Source organism: Schistocerca gregaria, chromosome 5, assembly GCF_023897955.1.
Source record: "Schistocerca gregaria isolate iqSchGreg1 chromosome 5, iqSchGreg1.2, whole genome shotgun sequence".
NCBI classification, from domain to species: domain Eukaryota; kingdom Metazoa; phylum Arthropoda; class Insecta; order Orthoptera; family Acrididae; genus Schistocerca; species Schistocerca gregaria.
Window position 1 is genome coordinate 45,075,220 of NC_064924.1, and position 24,185 is coordinate 45,099,404.

Below are 24,185 nucleotides of genomic sequence, written 5' to 3' on the forward strand. Positions count from 1 at the left end.
CATTAAACTAGTAATACCTATATCGCTGATGATATAGGTTATCTTCGTTTTATTAGTTTCGGATTATTCACCCACAGATAGGCCAAAACCGAGGTTACAAATTATATTTAATGTCTCTTGCACGTCACAAGTGCTCGAATTACCAAACGCTGGATGAGTAGAGTCAGTTTTAAGAAAAGGCTGGTTTTTCACGAACCCCTAATTTTATGACGCCATAGCTCCTAAACTACGTGTCTTATAGTGCTATAGTTTTGCATGTACGTGCTTGTGACATGTGTAAATACCGTTCGCGAAATGTGTTGTGAATGGAGTTAGCAGTAAAGAAGTAATAAATTAAAACATAATCCCTGATGCTGAAGTTTTACTGCATGAACAGCCAAAATGAACGATAAACTTTTTTTTCTTTTCGTTATTCATATTCACAGACAAAAAGTTTCGAAAAGATTTGAAATTATCTGCAAAATTCTGCTTAAAGCCGCCAAGAGCTCTCATTCTCTAATATTAGATGCATGCGCTCTGGATGATTTGTGCACCATGAGTTAGGTTGCCGCTTTTTCTAATTTTAATACTTGAGTTTTTTGTGATAATCCCTTAATGTACTATAATACAGTGTGTTTACGATTAAACTTTCGCATCTTGAGCCAGTATACACGGAAAACTATTGACTGTATGGGTACCAAACTTCATAGCAACTGTGTTCAGATTGTGTGCTGCAGGATTTGCAATGTGTTAGAGTCGTGATTTTCCGTTAGACGCTGAAACTCGTTATGGCGATGCCGGATTGAAACGCAAGCATCAGGGTGCATTACAATTGCAGACAGTCAACTTAGGTGAGCAACTCGTTACTCGTAAAGGTGATTTATCAAAATAGTATTAACACTGCTGGTGCACTTCGCGAATACTGATGCACTAAAGAAACGCAGAGAGGTCCTCTTTCGGCACCAGTGTTGAAGAATAGGATTCGAAAAGTCGAACTGACCGGCGATTTGGAAATTGCTCCTGGGAGAACTGAGGGTCCACTTCCCTCACAAGTTGCTGAGGGAGTCACTGTCGCCATGGCTGAGAGTGCTGGGCGCAATCTGTGGTCTTCAAACAGTGCACCAGTTGTGTCACAGCAGCTGAACATTTCAGTGTCCACCGTTGTTTCGGACAGCAGTAGAGCAATCTCTAGACCGGTTCCAGTCTGTCGTGGATACATGTCGTCATCACGTTGATCAATGTTTGTAACTTGAAACGTAAACATGGTACGCAATTAACAAACGTCACTCTGCTTATTTCAATGCTGTATTCGTCATTCCTACCCTGCATATACTTACAAATGTTTCCACAATATTCCCTTGTCCGATCCTACGATCACTCGGTTGTCGTGGGTGTCCTCTCAAGTTACGAAGCTTTAACTGTAACGATCCTGCACCTCTTAATGAGTAGATACGACAGCATTTTAAATTTTAAATTTTTGTTACCCATGGAAGCCGATAGATGGAGAGCCTGTAACTGGGATCGAGTGACGAGGTGACGTTTTAGCACTTTGTAGTACAGGCTGGATATTTTCGTTTAGAATACGCTATTACGCATGTGACTTATGTTTCAACGCTGGAAGACGATGCGGGCGCCAATACCGATCCCTGAAATACTTTTACGTTGTTAATTTCGGGTAAACGTGGGGACTCTACAAATGGTTCAAATGGCTGTATGGGACTTAACAGCTGAGGTCATCAGTCCCCTAGAACTTAGAACTACTGAAACCTAACTAACCTAAGGACATCACACACATCCAAGCCCGAGGCAGGATTCGAACCTGCGGCCGTAGCGGTCACGTGGTTCCGTACTGAAGCGCCTAGAACCGCTCGGCCATCGCGGCCGGCGGGGACTCTACACTTGTAACAAGACCACGGCCTATTTCTTATCTATATGTTTGTTCAGTCCTTTCGCAACTCATTGAAAGCGGATAGCAAAGAAAATGATTTGACTTTTCTTCCTGAAATGTTTCCTTTAGTAATTCTTCCTCGGCGTTGATACGAAATGAAAGCACACTATTAAACATTGCCAGGAGTAATGCATTGTTCATGATACTTTTCCAGTAGCCGGCAGATCTCAATAACACCACAGCTTCTAAACTGAATGATTGACAATGAATGCTAACCTATACAACGTTGCTTGTTGATACTGAAACTGCAGACAGTTGACATCTGCTAGAAAGATGAGAGATAAACGCAAACGTGTCGTTCTGAAGATCGGAAAGGGGAAGCTGAGGAAAAATTAGATAAAGTCAGATCTCCAGCAAATATTTCCCGGGATTATGGGATAGCAATACAAACAGTGAGAGACTTAAAAGAAAAATAAAGGAAAACCGCTAAACTTTACAACCAGAGCTGACAACCAAGACCAGATGATCACGCGAAATTAGATGAAGCACTGCATTTGTGCTTCCGGCAGAAAAGAGGAGAAAGAGTGCCCGTAAGAGCTCAGACGTTAATAGAGAAAGAAAGGGAGTTCCGTATAACTCTGACGACTGAAGCAAACATTTAACGCTTCTTCGGGACGGGTGACTCAATTTAAACATCGAAACGGGATTCGAGAAACTGCTATTCGGGCTCAGAAACACACTCGTAACAAAGACGCGGATGATGCTTTTTGCAATGAATTCTTGAGTTCCGTCGAACAGAACAATTTTCTCCCAGCACAGATTTACAAAGCTGATGAAACTGCCTCATGCTGGAAGGACATGCTCACACGAATTTCAGCCAATCCCACCGAAGCATATACTAATTTTCCGTTATCTGTGCGGTCTCTCGTCCGCACTAACACTTATAATCGGTAGCTTGCTATACTAAGAGATGTGCGGTCAATAGTGCGCAATGTCTAAGAGTGTGCACTTTAAGTTTCTCTATATTCACTGCATTCGGCGGGAATCTGGAACTGGCTAATCATTGCCGTAGAGAGTGGTCTCGTAAACACCAGATGTTTGCTGTTGCTCCTCTTTTCTTTCCTTGTATACAGATAATAAAGCATTTATTTTACACACAAAATCATTAGCTGCGAAGTCAACATTGTACCGCTTCCGCGTCGACTTCGTAGCAGCTATCTTTCATGCGGTAAGATCTAACGATGCGTTTGTCAACTAATGCTCTTTTGGCAGGAGTACTCAGAACAGAGGTGGTTCCTTCAGAAGTGGCTACCGTCGGATAGCAACGGACATGGAAGGCATCAAAAACATTTGCAGTAACGAGAATATGCCCATACGTTCCTAATGTTTATTCGGGAGAGGATGTTTCTCCTTCCCGTGTAATGGCAGCAGACAGAACTACAGTTCGCATCATCGATATAATAACACGTCAGGAGGAGATAGTAGCCCAGCGAAGGAAACTCAGCCAGGAACTCCTGCCGGGGTGCTAGTGCGTGGCAAAGAACGTGGTGAACACAAAAATACAGTGAAATACATTTAAAATCGATGGCACCGAAGTATGTTTTCGGGTAAAAGAACTTTGTGTTGAACAAAAAAAGGCTCTGAGCACTATGGGACTTAACATCTGAGGTCATCAGTCCCCTAGAACTAAGAAGTACTTAAACCTAACTAACCTAAGGACAGCATACACACCCATGCCCAGGGCAGGATTATAACCTGCAACCGTAGCGGTCGTGTTAAATAAAGCATGCATACAAAGAACTGTATTTTGGGTTTGGTCAAATCTTATAACATTACAGTAATTCGAATTCCTGTCAGAATTTACTCTTATAGCTACATACCATACCGAAGCCTATACACTGAATATTATTGTTTTTAGGGAAAACATGTGTACTGATTAATGGTGTCTTTTTTAGCGTCAAATTTTCGACAAAATTTTGGCTATCGTTCACCGTTCCGTTTATTTCGCGACTCGAATGCGCACCTAAACACCACACACTTTTCGCCATGTTCCGCATTTATGATTAGTGTGCATGCTAACTGAAATACTGGAAAACTCGTCGTCTACATCGACGCGATCTTTCCAGCTTTGAACGGCCTGTAAAACGTCCTAGTCTGCGATAATCGGCGATGGAAAGACGTAAGTGACTGCAAGCAAAGTTTTTAGTGGTACTGCAGGAGAATGTAATAACGAAGAAACTTTCCCTATTTCTCTGACATTTCGCGTAATAAATGAATTTAAATTCCTGTATTTAAAAAATATGGAAAACACGAAAGCTAAAGATTAAAACTGTGTGCCGGACCGAGACTCGAAATCGGGACCTTTGCAGAGTGAAAACCTCATTCTGGAACACGAAAACTACTTTGACACAAAACTGATTTACCAAGACATACATTTCACCGATTTCAGTATTCATCGCTGAATTCGTAATCCGACTAAAGTGTTTCTTGATACTGGAAGTACCCAGAAACGAATGCCGCCATAACAACAGTAACGACCTGTATTTACTTTGTTGGATGTACCGAAAAAAAAAACAGTAAACTTGAGTGATATCGTGACTGCAGAAAACAGGTATTTTTTTTTTTTTTTGGCGATGTAGTGAAATATTTTCATGTTAGACATTGTTTCGTGGAAAAAGGAGAAGAACTATGTAATTCGGTAAACGGTTTTCTGGTAAGTGTACACAGTTACGAAGAAACTACTGACATCTACTTAACCTTTTACAAAACTCTAATTATTTATTTAGGAATCTCTCATTTAAGCTCCTACATTCTAAGTTTTTTGAGGAGCTAAGAGCAAATTTCCTTTTTGCAGAACGAGGTTTATTCTGTTCTATAACGCACTGTTTTATTTTTCTCTCTTACCTTCGCGTATAATTCTCCCTGTTCTTCTTTTGTTTCTGTTCAGGTGTATCCTTCATGATGAGATAATTTTCAACTTTTCGGTCCTCCGTTTCCTTCTGTCAACTGTCAATTTTTGGAAACGGGCATTTCAGAAATGAGCGTGTGCGCTTTCACGCTTGTAAAATCCCTTTCTCCGCTGTGACGAAAGGATTCTATACTGCGTCGTGACGTGTGGATCGTGGCAGAGAGGCCTGTGTTACCTAATCAGCTATCGCTCATAATCGAGACTTGCATTTTGACGATATTGCCGTCAGCCTACATGGAAATACTGAGAATGGAGACTGTATACAGCACATAAAACTGCCGGGTTACCTTGGAGCTTTCTGATGATGTACACAATATGGACGAATTCCGTAATCGACAGTAACATAAAATATTACAGTGAAGGGAATCTCCGTCCACAGCGGAAAATTTTGAGCTTGGGAAGAGATGGAAGTCTTATGGAGAAAACCAGTAGAAAAAGGCAGGTGTTGAGACAATTCGTATCTTAGTTCAAGCAATTTTTTTTATTTTTTTTTTCATGGCAACGACACATGTGTGCGGGCGCGCACATGTTTCCAGTGATTTGGCGGTCGTTTTGTCTCTGAGGTATATTAGTGGACCCAAGGTTCGTCTTAGATCACAAACAGGAGCAAAAATCTTATTGGTTGCTCTGCAAACGGGTCAAACAGTGTTCGGACATTTCCATTCTAAAGCGTTTCTACTTCTACGTTAAGGGTCGCGACACCCGTCTAGAAGATAATTTTCTCTTATCCACTACCATGGTTAAAATATGATACGCCCTTTCACATGACATCACTATAGCTTCAACTGTTCCTCGTACATTCAGAAGGCGATCTTTCATGACCATTTTATGCACTTTTGCAATAATTTATGAGGTAGTAGTAGCACATCTTGGCCGACCAGGAAGTAGATCAACATCAAAGCTGTCCCGACCACATTTAAACTCGTCTGACAATTTGGAAACAGCTGAATATGAGGGAGAGGTGTCCCAGTGCGTTCTGAAAATCGGCATGAATTTCCTTACAAAGTACTTAATCACTGCTAGAATCTCGATTTTTCCATCTTCATAAACCATTACAAAGGAATAACAACAGAGAGACGCTACCGCCACAGGTATCTACGCAGAGCACTAACAAGTCACCTGTTTACTTATAAAGGACGACGTGTTATCAGACGGGAACCTCATTGTGCTAATGCTGACATCTGGTGGTCATTCCGTGAACTTCTCAAACTTACTATGTGGTTCCTGCGCACCGAGGGAGGAAAATACGAGACCGTTCCCGTGAATCGAAGCTGGGACCTAAACGCCAGTTATGAGTGGGGCTAATAACAAGACGAGCCCTGCATGGTCCAGTCGTAATACGCTTGAAGAGCTATGACGGTATCCTTGATACTGCAGCAGCAATTCGTTAGGTTTTTTAAAAAAAATGATCGTTGATTTCTAATTACGGTTCCCTTCGATCTTGTACGGCACGAGGCTTAATCTAATTTCGCGGCAGATTAGCATATTTCGCAAGCGATCAATTTCTGTGCCTTTCGCTGCTCCACCTGTCCTTGTCGCCGAAAACATGTTTGGAAAGTGATGGTGGTAGGTGGCCAGCGAAGCAAAACAAGCAAAAACAAAACCCTACATCTGATCTTAAAAAGCCGATCGCGTACCGTAGCACTGACGTTGCATCGTTAACACACAAACGGAGAGATCAGCGCAAGTTTTGCGTTGGGGCTTTAGGAGACGCGAAAGATGGACCGATGAGGAGGAAGCCTGTGTAGAGAACACGAAACCAAGCGGACAGCTTTCTATCTGCGGAATGAGTTATTGCGGAATATTATGCCACAAGACACTGATGAAGAGAATGTGGAATACGTGCCGGTTTACGGGCTATTTTAAAGCTGAAAATCGCAGCGGCAATATCAAGAACTTCAAAAGTTGCCAAGTTTGGTACGACGCCGCCAAACAATAGCTCAAAATATATTACTATTGCCCTTTGCACAGTGTCCTGGTTTAGGAGACTGATGTGATCTGATTATTTTACATAAAAATGCAAAAAAAGCCGTCATAGAGGTTGGAAGCAAGAAGCAGCTGGGTATTACATTTACTAAGGGAAGTATCCAGTCTCTAACACCTGACAACAGCATAAAAACAATTTCAAAATACTTAAATTAACGAAACGTAAATCTTTACAGAAGTACAGCTCGCCAAAGAAACAATACGCAATTACGACCAGCAGATTCACAAAGATCGTAAATGAGTCATTATTTCGCAAAAAGCTAAACATTTGCTGCAGGCACTGCTAGCATATGTTGACACACGTAATACTTACAGAATTATATGTCCCAAAACAGAACTTGCTTCGTTGTCATACGTACCTCTCTTGTTCCTCGTAGCGGAGCAAAAGTGAAATTTCTCTGGAGTGATTAAAATACAGCAACAATGGAAAAGCGCGCACACTTGACACGGATGACACGTGGACATACTACATCAGTTTCGCAGCCTCTCCGCCCAGTAGTTCAGTAACAAAAAAACATAATGATCACATCCTCCAGATCTTTTTCATGAGCTGTTCCATCAGCTTGCGTTATAATCAATCCATTGAAATTACCCGTTCAGTATCGTGTAAGGGAGGAGCGTACCACAACACAGTAACTTCAATTTTTGGGGACCATGTCTCCGTAAGTACTACAACTGTTAACATACGCTCATAGTGTTTCAAACGCATGTTTAACTGTTTGCTAAATAGCACATAGTTTATGGCTGGTGGTCATAATTGTGTTGTTTCTTCAACGCCTTCTTCTCTGAACTCTCAGACATAAACTGTACACAAATGCAGAGTTTCTCAGGTAAATGACGATGATGTTTCTTATAACTCACTGGTCTCCATACTTAAAAATTATGTTTATTCAGTTTTAGCTGTTCTAGCTGGAGATGCTTCCCCTGTGAGACTAATTACAAGGTCGGCCGGTGTGGCCGAGGGGTTCTAGGCGCTTCAGTCTGGAACGGCGCGAGCGCTACGATCGCAGGTTCGAATCCTGCCTCGGGCATGGATGTGTGTGATGTCCTTAGGTTAGTTAGGTTTAAGTAGTTCTACGTTCTAGGGGACTGATGACCTCAGATGTTAAGTCCCATAGTGCTCAGAGCCATTTGAACTAATTACAAATGAGGGGACGCTATCGACTTTTTTCGAGGCGAGAGATAGTCCTTTCTCTTCGCAGGGAATAGCCTTCCTGGCACCATGTCATTCTCAATGGCAATAAGTCTTCAGACGTAAAAGGAAATGTTACACTGTCATTATTTTTTCAGTGTGTGTATATGGTCACCCATCCGAGTGTTATCCCAGCCCGACAGCGCTGAACTCCGGTGATCTGACGGGAACCGGTGTTACTACTACGACCAGGCCGTTGGCGTAAAGAGCAGACAACATCGGAAGTTCCATGCAGCTTTTCGCGGATGATGCTGTAGTATACAGACAAGAGATAATGCTAGAAAATTTTACTGAAATGCAGGAAGACCTGCAGAGGATAGATACTTGGTGGAGGGACTGGGAGTTTGCACTCATCACGAACCAATGTAACGTATTGAGTCTACATAGACAGAAAGACCCATTACTGTGTGCAGAACAGTCACTGGAAGCAATTATTTCTATAAAATATCTTGGAGTATGCGTGCGGGGTGATCTAAAGTGCAATTACCACATGAAACTAACCGCAGAAAATACTGATGCCAGACTGAGATTCACTGGAGGAATCCTCAGAAGATTTAGTCGATCAACAAACGAGGTAGCTTACAAAACCCTCGTTCGACCAGAACTTGGATACTGTGATCCGTACTGGATGGGATTGATAGAGGAAATAGATAAGGTCTAGAGAAGAGCAGCGCGTTTTGTTACAGGTTCTTTTAGTAAGCACAAAAACGTCACAGAGACGACCAAGCAGCCCCAGCGGCAGACGCTTCTAGAGAGGTGATCTGCATCGAAAAACGGCTTACTGTTAAGGTTCCGAAAGCGTAAGTTTCTTGAAGTATCAACAAACACAATGCTTCCCCCTGCGTGTATCTAGTAGAATGAACACGAAGATAAAATTAGAGACATTCGAATCCACACGAAGAGTTGCCGCCAATCCTTCTTCCCGCGAGGCAGTGGAGACTGAGATGGGAAAGGGGAGAAATGTCAGTGGTACACAAAATACCCTGAGCCACGCACGGCAAGGTAGCTTGTGAGGTATAAATGTACATGTGAACTACAACAGCGCGAGACGAGAAATGAGACAGGGCTCTTTGTCAAATACCAGCTGAGCCTGCTAAAATGGCGCGTCTAAGTAAGAAGTGTAAGTGGAATCGCCGCTGCTTCTACTGAACGCGCGTGCGACGCAGTTAAGTAAACAAGAATGTATTTTCGTCGTGTTGAAGATTCAGAGAACAGAATGTCATCTGGTCTGCATTAACAATGTCGCTTTCAAGGGCGTGCCTCTTCTTGCCAGAACGCGACGACGGGGGGAACAATGGCGTTGCAAAACTCCTCGAAATACGGCCCCGAATCTCTAAGAAGCGGAGCCAGTCGATACAGCCGCTGATATCCAGAAGAACGGCACGGAGTTTACTCGCAGGCGCGCGAACCGAACCAATACGGCGTAGGCCTACCTTTCGCTCCACTGCCGGCGTCCCATTCCTAGTGCAGTGCAGCCGTGAAGCTAATTCTAAGCGAGGGGAGAGTTCTACGAAATTCCGAGTAACCGCACGGAACTTATTAATACATTTCGATAAACAAGCGCTACCTTTCCCTAATTCAATGTTTTATGCGACTCGGCAGTTTCCTTAATTCGCTTCTTTGATCATAGCTACCTGCCTCTATTCCCGCCAGTCTATTCTTGCCATGGGCGACCCTCGCCGTCGAACATGTAGAGTGCTAGTCACTAGTGCCGCTGGGGTATAATAAAGCTGCCTGCACTCTGTTTGCTGCTAAGCATTATGGTGCTGTTATAGCTTCAGAGTGTAGGAGCGTGTAGAGGGTCTGTACAAGGGAGATGAAATTTCAGGCAGTGTTATAGAAATGGAAGAGGACGTAGATGAAGATAAAATGGTACTGCGAGGACAATTTGACACAGCACTCCCAAGATTTAAGTCTAAACAAGGCCCAGAAGTAGGCGGCATTCCGTCAGACCTGCTGATAGCCTTGGGAGAGCCAGCCATGACAAAACGTTCCATCTGGTGCCCATGATGTAAGAGACAGGTGAAATACCTTCAGACATCAAGAAGAATATAATAATTGCAGTTCCCAAGAAATCTGGTGCTGAAAGGTGTGAATATTGCCGAAATATCATTTTAATTGCATGGCTGCGAAATGCTAAATATACTAAAAACATTTAGAGAAGAGTGGAAAAATACTAAAAAAATTTACAGAAGAGTGGAAAAAGTGGTAGAAGCCGACCTCGGGGAAGATCAGTTTGGATTCAGGAGAAAAGTAGGAACACGTGACCCTACGACTTACCTTAGAAGATAGATTAAGGAAAGGCAAACCTACGCTTATACCATTTGTAGACTTAGAGAAAGCTTTCGACATTGTGGACTGGAATACTCTCTTTGAAAATCTGAAGGTAGCAGCGATAAAATACAGTGAACAAAAATCAGACAGCTGTTATAAGACGCGAGGGGTATGAAAAGAAAGCAATAATTGAGAAGGGGGTGAGACAGGGTTGTATTCTATCCCCAATGTTATTCAATTTGTACATTGAGCGAGCAGCGAAGAAAACAAAAATTCCGAAAAGGAATTAAAACTCAGAGAGAAGAAATAGAAACACTGAGATTTGCCGAAGACGTTGTGATTCTGTCAGAGACAGCAAAGGACCTGGTGAGCAGACCACCACCTCTGAAGCTCTCGCTGTATGGTGGTACAACATGCAATGTGTGGTTTTCATGAGAAACAAAAAGGGTGGAAATGATGTTTATGTTGACCTCTGTTCCAATTTTATGTACAGGTTCCGGAATTATCGGAACCGAGGTGATGTAAAACTTTCTTTGTTGTATTTTTATATGTAGGTTTACTGACTTTTAAACAAAAGTGTTCTGTTGGATAATATAACAACAGTGGATGGTAGATCATAGCGTAGATTACATACTGAATTGCACAAGCATAAACAGCATCAACAAGAAGACGCAGCTGCTAACATTGAAATACATCACTTTAACGGCCGTGAAACAGCATGCAAAACCTTTGTTTTAGCGTTGCACTCTATGTCTCAGTGACGTAAACGATCGCTGAAGCAGACCGGAAATAGCTGCAGGCTTTTGATCGTGGCGCTGGAGAAGAGTCCTACAGATTTTATGACAGAGAGAACGACCAGCAACAACGAGGCAGAAGAAAGATTTTCAAGGAACGGAGGTACGTACCTATGGGTTGCTCATGTGTGCATACCTATGCGTAACCCCCTCGAGTTTTGAAATTAATAGAAGGAAAAATTCCTGGAAAGAATGTAAAATGAAGCCCAAGATTTTAGTTCATGAGGCACATAAAACACCACCTGAAATTGGCAACATATTGGGAGCTGAAAAGAACTACGGAAGATAGGTAACTGCTGACAACCAGCCTACGGATTGAATACAAAAGAAGAAGAAGGCATTTTCTCATACATTCACAGCGGTAATAGTCTACATGCAGCGCTGTCACCACACAATGAGAAGCACACAACACGCCGTGCTCTTTTACGCTTCTGGCAGCTGAAATTGGTTTTGCTCGCAGTAGGTGATACAGCGGTTTTCACCAGCAGGGCTTTCCAGCTCAAGGGAAATGCGCTGGAGGTAATGGTGCTAGGCGCAGCTAGAGACACGATTCCGCTGTTAACAGCGCCAGTGGACTTACGTGCGGTCTGACACCAAAACGAGTCGACTGCTTGGTCACCTTGACAGTGGGGACTGGTTTCTGGAGTAAACTGTATTAAATTAGTTTTTGCAGTTGTGACGTTATAAAAAATATTGTTGACCGATGCTGGAGCAGGGGACTGTCTGTAATTATGGATCAGCCTTAACGGTGAGGGCATTTACGTCCCAAACCGGGCGTCCGTGCGCACAAGGTCTGCTCCACGGACGGCCCTGGCTTTGCTGTGCGAATTTCCTCCCGAGCAGCATACGGCTGAGGAAGACGCGCGGATCGTTACTCTGAGCACAGCTTTCCGCGCGAAAGGCCAAACGCGTCACGCGTAAGACTCATTCGTAGCCAAAGTCAGCTGTAATTATTACGTTCTGCAAATAATGATGGAACATTACCGCACCACCCGTGTGCGCAGGTCGTTACAGAAATACGTGCAACGTTGGGCGTCCTCCAAAGGATCGTTTTAGAACCACTCATATTCACAAGGAACTCATTTGGCCTTTCCAAGCGAGCGGCACTGACATGCTATTGGTTGATGCATAGCTACTCGAGAACGTTTGCAAAACGAGCAACTGTGCGCCTCGAATGCATCCAAAGGCGAATAGTGAGTCTTGTTCGAGACTAAGAAAAACCACCGTTTTTATTTGCAACATAAGCAGTCTGCTCGTGAATTTAGCTGCGCCAATTAGACAAAAAGAAATCGTGCAAGGCGATTCAGCGCGCAATAGATACATCAAATCCGCAGAAAAAGTAACATGTGGCTGTTTGTGGAGAGATTTTGATGGATGCTACAGATCAGAAGAAGGCACCTGTCCTGCTAAACGAGTGGTAAGTCAGAAAATAGTAGAACATGCCGGTCGCCTGCAATATATTTTAGCCCCTGTGCCGTTCCATATACTTCGTATTTGGCTACCTGACAATCAAAAATGGTTTAAAATGGCTCTGAGCACTATGGGACTTAACATCTGTGGTCATCAGTCCCCTAGAACTTAGAACTACTTAAACCTAACTAACCTAAGGACATCACACACATCCATGCCCGAGGCAGGATTCGATCCTGCGACCGTAGCAGTCGCGCGGTTCCGGACTGAGCGCCTAGAACCGCTAGACCACCGCGGGGGCCCCTGACAATCGCTAAAGTATTTATAATAAAACCAAGGATGACTTTAACTACTGCTTTAACTAATGACCAGCTACAGAAAAGTTTAACATTTACAAGCCTAAATAATACTGAACAAATAAATATTTCTCATGATGAGAAAAGGTGTTACCTAAAATCCCAAAATGATCAATTCAGTTCCGCAAGAAGCAGGGAAGCATAAAATGCATAAATTTTCGCTGTTAAGGGACGTATCACAATTCCAAAGATTAACACCAGATGGAAATGATTTTAAAATGCGCTGATCTATTTGTTATATCACCAACCACTGCCATTCATCTGTGAAACTCTGCATTTATGTACAACCGATGGTTGAATTTTTACTACTCTAAAGACTCTACAGAAACGCAAGTCACTCAAGAGATAATGTCGTGTAACAAACAACTGTCACCAACAGATCTGTCCGACCCTGGTAGCTGAGTGGTCAGCGCGACGGAATGTCGTACCTAATGGCCCGGGTTCGATTCCCAGCTGGGTCGGGGATTTTGTCCGCTCGGGGACTGGGTGTTGTGTTGTCCTTATCATCATCATTTCATCGCCATCGACATGCAAGCCGAAGTGGCGTCAACTCGAAAGTCTTGCATCAGGCGAACGGTCTACGCGAGAGGAGGCCCTAGCCACACGGCATTTACATTTTCCCAATAGATCTGCAAGTCATAATTGAGGTATTATTTGACGAACAGCTAAACATTTGCTTGAAACAATACATATTAGCACTTGCCTACAAGAGATATTCCCTGTGTCGTATGATCTTCCACAGTTCCTCGTCGAAGTGTAAAGGTGGAGTTTCAGTGATGTCATTAAAACGCAGCGGAATGGGAAAGATCGTGGCAAAGACCTGGATAATGTGATCCCCGTCGTTTTTGGTGATGTATTACTGCAGTGTCGATACATCGAAAGTGACGTAGCATGTCCACAAGTAGTCTTGTAAAGTTTGCATACTGTTCCATTCCGCTCCCTCTTTATCACTTTACGGAAACAGGAAAAACTATGTAACAGACGAAAGAAGCTCCATGTAGGAAAGAACAGGACAATCGAGTCAAATTATCGGCTCGCCTGTCTAGTGGCCCTGTCAATAGAAGGAACAGAAGTGGTGGTTGATGCTTGAAGAATCCTCAGGAAGTGTAATTCACTCAAGGAGGAGGTGGTTTAGAAAACCGTTGCTAGACAGATATTCCAGTCTGGCATCCTCTCCATGTAGTTCTCATAAAGGACAAAAACAAAATCGAAAGAAGAGCTGCACGTTTCCTCACGCGCTCATCCAGCTCCACTGGCAGACGCTGCGAGAATGGGCAGTGTGCATGAGCGTGTGGTTTAGTACCGAAATTCCGAGCGTGTACGTTCCTAGAGGAGTCAACCGACATATTGCTTCCTTCTACTTTCACTATGTGCTCAAAAGTATCCGAACGCCTGCATATGATGCGGAACTGACCATCAGATGTCACGAGAGACACCCGCCAGTATAAAATGAGGAGGGCAGTGTCGTATTCTCAGCAGAGAAACAGTGATAGAAGAATGATTCGGTCAGGAGAGATCAGAGACTTCCAATGTGAAGTAGTCTTTGTGTGTCACCTGGGTAACAAATCCACCAGAGGCATGTCGTCTGCTGATTATGTGATTGTGAAGAGGGAGTGCGAACGAACAACCGTGGCTAAGCCGAGACCAGATACATATTTATGGACAGGGCCCGTCGAGCATTGCAGAGCATGGTTGTAAAAAATCGCATGAAATCTGCGGTAGGAGTAACTCGCGAGTTCCAAAGTACATCTAGCAGTTCATGCAGGTCAGTTACTTCACGCACGGAGTTAAAACGAGTTGGATTCAATGATCGAGCAGCCGCTCATAAGCTACGTACTTCTGCAGTCAGTGCTAAGCGACACCGGAGACAGCGTAGAAATCGAAGGCCTCTGGGCAGAGGATGACTGGAAACGAGTGATTTCGGTTGCTCTATCATGCTGTACCCTGTGGCAGTCCGATGGAAGAGTTCGAGTTTAGCTAACGCCTGAAGAACGTTACCTGCCGTCACTAGTGGCGCCAACACTTTAGCATGGAAAAGCTGGTGTAACGGTATGGGGGTGTGTTTCGAGATTAGAGTGTGATCCTCTTATTTTGCTTAAGCAAACGGTAAATGCGGAAGAATACAAACATATTTGACAGCATTCTGTATTGCCTACAGTAGAGAAATGGATGAAGATGATTGTATCAGCGCGATCGAGCAACCTGTATAAAGCAGCGTCTGTGATGCAATGGTTTGGGTAAAATAACATTCGTGAAATGGTCTGGCCTGCCCACAGTCTCCACCTGAACCCAGTGGATGAGTCAGAACGTCATGTTCATTCCAAACCTCAGCGTCCAACATGATTACCCTCTCTGGTCTTGGCCCTTGAGAAAGGATGAGCTGTCATTCCTCCAGAGGTTTTACGACACCTTTTTGAAAATGTCCCAAGCAGAGTTCAGCATTCATAAAGGTGAAGGGTGGACAAATCCCACATTAATGCCCAGTAATAGGTGTCTGGATACTTTTGATCAGATAGTGTGTAACTCGCGAAAAGACCATGAGCATTAAAAGAAGAGAAAAAAAAAGAAAAAAGTACACACGCGGAGTCTTATCAACAGTCATTCTAGCAGCGCGCCGTTCGCGACTGGAACTGGAAACAGCGGAAGTGGCAGCGATGCAGGAAGTTGCCTGCGCCACATGTTGTAGGAGAGTTTGCAAGTGTAGACTGTGAACTTTCGCCCTCAAGCAGAAGTCATTGCGTATGAGAGTACGTAGGCGTATAATGTACGGCGTGTAATCGCCCGAGCGGCGAGAAAAGAAAACAAGCGCCGGCAGACAGAAGTGTACTGGATGCGTGGGCCAGCAGGCGCAGCGCGGCGTCCTTGGTGACGGAAGGAGAACCACCGCGGCGCGCTGGACTCCAGCCGCTGCCTCTGGAGGAGGAGGAGGAGGAGAGAAGAGAGGAGCAGCCAGCGGGAAGTGTGCCAGCCGGCCGCAGCGCGTGCCCGGCGGGCGGCGAGTGGCGCGCGCCGCGTTGCGTAACGCTGCCATAGTAACTGTTCATTCAGCAGCTCCTGGACCGGTTCCAGCCCAGCCGTCAATGGAGGCTGAGCGCCGCGTCTGCAGGCGCCCCTCGAGGCGAGCATCGCGCAGCACGCGCAGCAACGCTTGGTTGCCTGCCGTGCAGGCGCAACAGTTTACGATACACCTTCCCTGGGATACACGTCTCGCGACAGGTATCGCATGTACGCTCTGCCTCTTCCTCAGCGTTGTTGCGGTCTTCAATCAAAAGACTGGTTTGATCCAGTTCTCCACGCTAGACTATTTTTAACCCACGATGCACACAGAGGGGTGTTATAATTTCAACGTTTGTATCTGTGGCAACGTAACTCCCAAACGAAAGGTCAAATTTTAATACAGTTCTTTTTTATTTGAAAGCTGATTTAATCGGGACGGTTATTACCTGTGTTCTATGAAAGCCTGTTCGGCCATTTAAATTTCATCAACTAAATTATGTAAAATGTTTTCCGTTGACGCGCTCTCTTGATATAAGCTACGTAACACATAAGAGCTACATCAAGTTACCTAGCACTGGATTGTGGAGATCCAAATAAAAGTCGTAGAGTACATACGGTCGACCATCAGTGATGATTTTTGGCTTTAGAAGAGGCCTGTTCCAGAACCTTCAAAGCAGAAAAAGGGTGATTGTGACTCAAGTGTAAAAGATAAACATATGCTTTCGCAGCCTTCTTTGTATTTAGTTTTGAGATCTACAATTGACTACTAAATCAGATGATTTTGCTCCAGTAGTTAGGCAGCCTATTGCAAGAGAGAAAATGGCAGCCCACTTTCTTCCGACCTGATTTAGAACTATCGGGATTGTTCATTGCTTATGTTACCTAAATTAGCTAAATATATACTAAAACATAGTCAATGAATATATGTGTGAATTAAAAAAGGAAACACGTAAATCGCATACGTGAAAAAACACTTGCGTCGCAGTCTCGTGTTCCACCCCGGAAAGTATCTGTGTGGATGTTGGAATAGAGTGTCGATAGTACACTGCCTACTAGTAAAATATAAAGTTTGCAAGCATAACACAAACGTAAATTAAAAATTTAAAAAGAACGACACAAAAAAACTCTAAGAAGTAAAAAAAATACGTATTGTCCTTTGAAGTTTAATATAAGTAGTAATATAATCGGCGGACCGATAAGTAAATAAAATAAAAACAGAGAACATCCAAGAATGATAACATGTGCAATGCAGGTATATGCAGGTAAATATCAAGGCAATAACATCTAATCCTTGAGTGTAAGTCTTAATTAATTTGCTCCGAAAATTTAGCAATACCGACATGGCCGTGAACGTCGCCTGCCCTCACACAAGTGCACGGTCGCTTCACGCCCCGACACCGCACTCAGCGCACCGCACGACTCACACTAGCGATATAATGAAGCGTGAGTCAGTATGTTACCATCAAACCACGGCAGGACGTAGGTGTCGGGAGACAGATTAATGCCTGAAACTACGTTCGTACGTAATTACGTAAAAAGATATACAAAATAAATATTTAACACTGTTCTTTAACAATGTGAGGTTGATTAAAGACAAATTGGTTTTCATATTTTTATCTAGTAAGTAATAATAACTTCACTAGCTACTTTGAGGTGTCGATGTGGGACGCGCAGACCCGGAAGAGATGATGCAAAACAGAACAGACTTATAGCCAGAAACAATGACAGTATGCTGTTCTAAGAAAGATAGCTGGTGTTAACGTATTTTTATTTACTTAGCTGCCCCCGCTGCTTATATGAAACTTGATGCGGCAACACTTTTTTTTTTTCAACTTTTTAAAGTCCTTTTGTGTCAGGTGTCTTTTCCTTCAATTTTTAATTTAAGTTAGTGTACAAGACTCTTCTTCTCTGCATAATTACTACAACCGGGATCCACTAGAACCTGCGGAATTTCTTAAAACGCGATACTGCGCCCATACACCGACCATGCCATTACCAGATGGAGATAAGAACTTTAAAGTAACGATCAAGTGTTGATGTCATTAATGGCACGAAAACATCGGCAGAAAAAGCTGACGAGACATCCGCGGGAATAGGAAATTTAGGTGCCAAGAATGTTCTTGTTACTAGTGCCTTCAGACACGTTAAAAATTTGAAAATTTTGGGTCCTAGTGGAAAAATAGGAGTTTCGAACAGGGATGTCAATTTATCAGTTGAATGGACACTCCACACATATTTACATATCACTCAATTTTAATACCCTGCCACGTTTTTCTGACTCTGTGTGACGAATAAGCTGAGGAACTATGGAGATTTTGATATGGTGTTCACTGATACATAGACTGATTCAGAAGAAAGCTTTGCGTACAGAATTTTTCAGCGCTGCGCATCACAAGTCGTCCAGCCGCAGATGCGTGCTGCTACCGGTGCAGGTCGCTAGCGTATGTGTCAAAATAAGATTCTCATGACACTTTCGATATCTTCAACAATTCCATACTATCGCGTTCCAACTAACTCTAGACCTCAGTCTGTCATTGAAACTCAAAACGTAGTTCTTCACACTCGCATCTCCACTATACATAAAGAGGTCTAGTGAAGAACTTAATCTAACCTACACCCCACAAGAAATACACGACATAATATTATCAAAATATGCACCCGAAATTTACAATTAAAACAACCAAACGAAATATCGCAGACGTCACCTGCGTACCATATGACGTAACACTTCGAAGAATACACCCACAGCCTGCGCTGTTTATTAGACGTGAATTAGCTTACTGTAGTCAAGCATTAGTCTAGTCCCGCTACTTGTTTTACCCCACACGTCCCCATCATCATACACACACTTGTTTCGTAGCAACAGATCACTTCTGTTATTCAAGTTGTGCCATAGATTTATTTTCTTCGTAATTCGATTTGGCATTAGTTATCCAATGTACACGTCCTCAGTATTCCTCTGTGGCACCATATTTCATAAGCTTCTACTCTTTTCTTGTCCGAACTGTTCGTAGACCACATTTCTTAACTATACATGTTCAAGACCACACTCCTGAAAAATATCTTCAGAAAAGATTTCCTGACAGTTAAATTGTTGTTCTATGTTACAGCTTTCTCCACACACACTTTTCTTCCTACTATGCTCTGCATTTCCTAATCTAATTCCCTCACAATCAACACTTTTTTTTCATGATAATGTCCTCCTCAGTACTTTCGACCAGTAGATGTATTATGTACGTGCGTATGTATTAAACCGGGGACCTAGAAACGACGGAGAGGCATCGTCCCGCCGTAGCCCTCAGTGGTTCACAACCCCACAACAGGCCACAGCAGTCCACCCACCACACCGCCGCCCCACACCGAACCCAGGATTACTGTGCGGTTCGGCCGGCAGTGGACACCCCAGCCCAGGAACGTCTCATACCAGAAGGGTGTAACATAAAATGTTTTTCGTGGTAGAGTAATTATGATGTACGCGTACGTGTTCGAGCAGCAATCGCCGACATAGTGTAACTGAGGCGGAATAAGGGGAACCAGCCCGCATTCGCCGAGATAGACAGAAAACCGCCTTAAAAACCACCCACACGCTGGCCTGCTCACCGGACCTCGACACTAATCCGCTGGGCGGATTCGTGCCGGGGACCAGCACGCTTTCCCGCCCGGGAAGGAGCGCGTTACACCGCACGGCCGCCGACCAGCAGATCCTGAAAGAGGGGCTGTTTCATCTCCGTAATACTTTACCCAAGAGGATGCCATCATCATTAAACCAATCAGTAGCGCCCCACGTCCTCGGGAAATACAACAGGTGTAGTTTCGCCTCGCCTTCAGCCCTTCGCAGTATCAACATAGTCAGGCCTTGTCGGCTAAGGTTACAAGGCAGATCAATCATCCAGACTGATGCCCCTGCAACTACTGAAAAGGCTGCTGTCCCCTTTCAGGAACCATATGCTGCTGGGACCTCTCTCCAGACAGACCTCCGACATGGCTATCGGCATCGTTTTTGTCCACAAAAGTTGGTGTAAAATGTTTCGCTGACCCTTAAGTAGCTGCAAGTGGCTGACTTCGTGGCGAACACATTTGCATCTGTAGCGCAGAGAAGCTAACCAGTGGTTGATCGGCGGACGACAGCTTCCCAGCACGGCGCGAGTAGAGGCGCAGCCGAGCGGAACCCGATCCAGAGCGACCCTCTGGACGCCACGGCAGGTCACGCGCTCCTACGCGCTCGTCCTTTGTTTCGCCACATCGCAGCCTGTCAGTGCCAAAGGGTGTTGGGTGTCGGTCCGCCACAAAAGATGGCCGGGACACTCGAGAAACCATGTTAGAACACAAAGGGCAGCCGAGAGCAGGGAACAAGCACCCACTTCCCGTATCGTGTGAGCGACGTTCTCCTCCAGCGGTTCCCTCGAGACCAGCCCGTTTAACAGATACCAATCAGTTTAAAACTTACCGCGTATTACCGAGAGATGCAGAGATAGAGCTGCTCCCGAGCGGAACCGATACTGCCACGTGCTGTGCTATCCAGGGTGTCCCAGAAGGAGTGGTCAAATTCAGGGATATGGCAGGAACCATCATTTGAAGCAAAAGCTTCAAATGGACATATGCCTGTACATTCTTATTTATTTATTGTATTATCCAATACATTGCCAGCTAGTGAACATTACAACATGCCTCAACATCCCTTTTACAAAGTATGGATTCAAAAATAAGTATTTTTAACACATCGCACTACAGGTGTTATGCGGTTAACAATAAATGTTCGAATATTCCACGGTCAAATTCAGTGCGTTTGTGCACTATTGGGAGAGCATGTTCCTATACGTTCAGATGAAAAACGGGAAATTGAAAGAATACTTGTTTCACAGAACGTGCTGAAAACTTTGGTAAGTACTCTACGATGGGGGATTCGACATGTCGGAAAGCGCCAACGATATTCTTCGGTAGCAGGAGCACTACCATCGCAGCCCGAAACATACACCTATCCTGCACAACCGTCATTAGTGTACATGTATGGCATTTCATCCAGTGAGAGTACAAACGCAGTTAACGAACGCTTCTCTCAGATACACTCTCAGTCTCTCGCACTATTTGGCTCACATCACACCATGGACAACTGTGCGTTCAACAGGCTAGTTTTTTGGTAGAAAGACATCCCCAGCAAGCCGGCCGCGGTGGCCGAGCGGTTCTAGGCGCTACAGTCTGGAACCGCGCAACCGCTACGGTCGCAGGTTCGAATCCTGCGTCGGGCATAGATGTGTGTGATGTCCTCATGTTAGGTTTAAGTAGTTCTAAGTTCTAGGATACAAATCAGGTTAATATTGGCAATGAGGCGTTAACTCCATGGTTTTCTCCGTCAACCAATCAACCGTTTGACGAGCTGTATAACAGATGGCATTGTTATCAAGAAGAATGTTGCGAAATTGTCGCTTGTTTTTCCTGAGTTAATGCATAATTTGGGTCAAACAAATTGTTGTATATCGTTGAGGAATAACTGTTCTTCTATTGCAACTATCGCCGAATGTCCAACGCGCTGATTTTGATTTCGGTTCATCTGGGAACACCCATACATTTGACTTCAGTTTCCGGCTCATTCGAATGTAATAAGGTTCCTTTCCCTTTTAAGACGTTGTATACAGATTTTACGTTTTCTCGGTTCAATGTTTTCTGCATTTCCGTACACTTAGCAAGCTCGTTTCAGAGCTTCGGTCAAGTTGTGCGCAATCTATAGTGAGCAGACAGATCGTTTTCGCAAATGGATGTTCTTGCAAACTCTATAGTGCCGTAGTCTTCTGTAAGGCTAAGGACGACACTGTCTCATCGTAAGTAAGTCACGTGCTGATCCACTTCAATCACAGCGTGGACGACTTTCTCTCTCTCTCTCTCTCTCTCTCTCTCTCTCTCTCTCTCTCTCTCTCTCTCTCACTCTCTCTCTCTCCCTTTACTTATTTATTTATTTATTTTTGCAACGATCGATTTTGATTGAATTCCTGCAGACGATTGGTGCTTGGTGCAGCATTGACCCGGAATGTAAACAGATTTAACCTACTGCGCATTAACAGGCAGAGAGACTCACTTTTGTATGATCACACTATTACAGAACACTCACTGGAAACGGTCGCATCGACAAAATATTTAGAAGTATGGGTACGGAGCGATGTAAAGTGGAAGTGCAACATAAAATTTATAGCAGGTGAGGCAGATGCTACACTGAGATTCATCGGAAGAATGTGGTTCAGTCACAAAGGAGGCAGCTTATAAAGCCCTAGTTCGACCAACGCTATAGTATTGCTCGTTATATTGGAATTCGTACCATAGAAGATTGATAGAGAAGATCCAAAGAAGAGCAGCATGTTTTGTTACAGGCTCATTCAGTAGGCGCGAAAGTGTCACGGAGATGCTCAACCAACTTCTGTAGCAGATGCTGCAAGAGAGGCGTTCTCCGTCACGTTATACCCTGCAGCTAAAATTCAGAGTGCCTAGTTTCCTAGAAAAATCAACTAATATGTAACTTCCTCCTAAATTATATCTCATAAAAAGACCATCAAACTAATATTAGAGAGATTCTAGCCGTTATTCCCGCGTTCCATTCGCTGCTGTGTCAGTAAAAAGGTGGAGTGATCCGATACACAAAGTGCCCTCCGCTACACATCCTAAGGTAGTTTGCGGTTTATAGGTGTAGGTGTAGATTTGTGGTTGATGGAAGCATGACCACGACGAAATTCTGTAAACCAATTACAAACAGCGTTTTCTGGAGTTGATTGGTTGCCAGAACTTGGACAAATGTTGAGTTCTCTCTTTTTCAATTCAATTTCCTGGTCCGCTGAATTAACCCAATGTGCCACTATCGATTTGCTCGGTAACTGAATGTTTGCCAAAAGCTAGATATCACGCACGTTCGAAATATTTCTTTAACACCTTTCATAAATCAAAGTCAGGGCGCCTTAATACTATTGTTGTTAGTGGTTGGTGACTAACTTTCTCATTTATCGTCGATGTAAATGTATCAGATAATTTTATTCGAACACGTCAGTGATATTACCGGATCGAGCTTCAAAAATACTTCAGTTGGCGTCACTCTTGTTATTAAAATACCACGCCAGCGATTCTCATCTGTCTTTATTTTTCAGCACGTAACAGTTTTTTAAAATGCAAACGCCTCGGCCTGAAGATGCACCTTGTTGATATTTTTTCACATAACTTGTTACGGATATTCACCCAAAAGTTATTCTGCTTTTACAACGCATAATAAGTTTGGAGGTTCACTACCAGAGATCAATTTTTACAAATCATATGTTGCATTTAATTAAAGTACATTTTATATTTGTAAAATTTAGTTCAGTGTTGTAATACTTAATGTTACAAAGGCTAATATTGAAATTATCTTTTTATTGCATATCGAACTATCAGACTGAACTAGAAAGATAACTAACAGTTCAAATTGCTTAAGAAATACCGTACAAAAATGTTCGTTATTGCCAAATGCGGGGCTTTGCGGTTTTCAACATCCGATTGGTCGCGAAATGGAAACCACAGTGAGAATCAAATACTTTTTATTTGTAACATTTAGCCATAACTTCCTGCTACTTCTCTTCATACTCGCCGCTTCAACGTAGACATGACGCCTATGATTTCAGCCAATATTTCCTATACTGGTCTGCAGCTCACTGTGTAAGCCGAAATTCCGTCCTCATAGCCAGTGGTTCACGTGAGCGAAGAGATGGAAATCGGAGGGATTCAAGTCTGGACTATGTGTTGGGTGGTGGAATACTTCCCGTAAAAAAACACTGCATAAGCATCTTCGTTGCACACGCAGTGTGCTGCCAATAATTGTCATGGAGAAGAGAACACGTAACAGTTATGCGGGCTGCGTGAAATCAGGCGAAACCCCTCAACAGGCACTTTACACTTGCCAGGAGACACTGTTTCATAGACACCTTTACGTCCTCACTGTGCGCTCAGAGCTGAAAAGTGAGCCAAGGACAGTACTCAAAACATCTGCCAGAAGCTTCACTGGATTTTCAACGTGGTTTGAATTTGCGACTGATTGGAAGTTGAAAAAGATAATAATTGTATCTACTGAAAATTCAGCTTTTCTGCTTCAAATGAATTGTTTTAAGAATGACAAATGATAAATTGTAAAGCAATAGTAACGTCACATCTGAATGACTTCATCTAATGGTCGTTCCGAAAAACGTGAAAAGAGATAATCGTATTACATGTGTACACCTTTCCATAGTCGCAATATTTCCACCGCCCAACGCAGCAGCGCATTCAAGTTAATCTCTTCTTCACTTATAGACTCAGTGATGGAAGATACCGGCTCCCCGGAGAGTATAAATCTCTT

At 43.6% G+C, this 24,185-nt stretch overlaps 1 protein-coding gene across 2 annotated transcripts in view; it reads left to right on the forward strand.

Annotated features, from left to right (window-relative positions):
* Positions 1 to 24,185, forward strand: part of LOC126272368 (uncharacterized) — a 72,055-nt gene that overhangs the window by 19,282 nt on the left and 28,588 nt on the right. The window lies entirely within an intron of this gene.